Source organism: Mustela erminea, chromosome 4, assembly GCF_009829155.1.
Source record: "Mustela erminea isolate mMusErm1 chromosome 4, mMusErm1.Pri, whole genome shotgun sequence".
Lineage (NCBI taxonomy): Eukaryota > Metazoa > Chordata > Mammalia > Carnivora > Mustelidae > Mustela > Mustela erminea.
The window spans coordinates 118,238,540-118,240,504 of record NC_045617.1 but is presented as its reverse complement, the minus strand read 5'-3'; positions in this window follow the sequence as shown (position 1 = coordinate 118,240,504).

Sequence of the window (1,965 nt, the reverse complement as noted above, 5' to 3'; positions counted from 1 at the left end):
CAGCCCCGGGCACCTGGAAGGAAGCAGGATGCTGGTGTGCTGTCACAGCAGTGGTTGGGGACTGGGGGGAGAGCACTCACCACAGGGGTCTCTGGGCCGGTTTCCCCTTCCCTGGGCCTCCGTTATCAGGCTAAAGGGAGGAACTGGAGTCCTATATTTAGGCCCATAGAACAGAAGCCAGTTCTCCCATGGTGCTTCCATTTCTTTCATCAATCTGCGGCCACCGGTTCCCTAAGCTGCCTGTGGGGAGATGGCCTCCCCATCCTTTAGAACACACAGCTTTGCCAGCTGGGGTTAAGGTTCAATGGCGGGATCTGCAATTAAGCAAACTTCACGCCAGCATCTGGGAGCCGAGGCCATGGGTCTCAACCTGTGTGACTCAACCAACTCCCTCCCTCTCTGGTGTTTCTCTTCAACACGGGATTATGTGACTAAACAAACGAGTTCTGAGCTCTCAAATATGCTACAGCCATGAAGAGGTGGGTGAAGGGAACCCCCCATTTGCTGTCATGCCAATTAAGTGCTTTTCATGCTGTCTGACCCCCACGTAAGAACTGCATTCCCCACCTGCCAGAGGCCCAGCTGGGGCCGGAAGAGGGACTCCCCAACTCAGCCTTTTTTTCCCAGGAGGAAAGATGGCCGTGAGGCTCTGTATTCCACCTGTGCTACTCCTCCACCTAGGCTATGGACCCGACACTCCGTAAATGCCCAAACGATGTCTGCTGGCCAATCAGCACGAACCTGGCCACTACTGCTTCTGTGCTGGGCACAGCGAAGCACTCAAGAGATGCACAGTACCGTGAGGACCTGAATATCCTTGGAAATAGTTCCCTCCCCTTTTTGGTCACTCAAGACAGGAAGGGCAGCAGATCTAATTATAACCCTAGGATGAATGTCCCAACCATAATGAACCTCAGGGTCCCAGGTTCCCCATGTGCAAAAGGAAGACCCAAGAACCAATAAGTGTCATCACAGCTTCACTGTGGGGGCAAACAGATACACAGATGCTTGAGAGCACAATAAAACTCACTGACACACATGAAAATAGTTTGTGTGCGTGTGTGTTAATTTAATCATACAAATATTCATTTATACAGTAAGGAAAAACCTCCCCATCTTCATCTCCTCCCAGGCACCATGAGGTCCCACCACAAACACCCACCCAGCTTGCTTGCTACACACCACTGTCCAGGTGGACGGGGCAGCCATGGCTGCTCCAGCATTCACCCAAGGAAATGAAGGAAAGGCAAGGCAGGGTGGGTTGGGGAAATCAGCTTGCATTTCTGAGCCCTAGCAACCCCACCATCCTCTCTTGCTGGGGCTCCGATTGAATTTGGGGATCCCATCTTGGCCACCCTCAAGCCACATGAGCTGTCTTGGTGAGCTTCTATGATGAGCTTAAAATTACAGACAATCCTTACTGGGGGAGAGAAGGCTGTTTCTTGTAGAAAAATACACCGAATTCAACTGCCCCCGTGGCAAAAGGAAAAAAAAGGCATGCACGCGTACACACATCCACACACACCTCATTCCATGCACACGATAGGTTCTTCCCAGCCCTGAGCCCCTCTACCTCCCTCACTGGGCCCAGGCCCCTATGGATGCTGTCTGCCTCCTCTCAAGGGTGCCAGACACTGGTGGTCCTGCCCAGAGGCAGCCTGCCCTTTGGGGAAGAGTCCGAGAGGAGCAGAGCCTACTGTGGCTGAGAGGGTTGCTTCTACCACCACACTAGGACGGGGAAGAGAGGGGCTCCGGGCACTGCTCAGAACTCAAACCAGTGAGAGGAGACAGAATGAATGGTACTGGCAGCCCCCAGCCCCGGGGGGGGGGCGTGGAATCCCTGACTCCTAACGCACTACTTGTGCTTGATCTGCCCTCTGCAAGGAGCTCCCCTCTCCAACGTGTACAGAAACACTTTGCTCTTGGGAGGGGAGTCAACGTGCTTGAGACAGTCACATTGCCTTA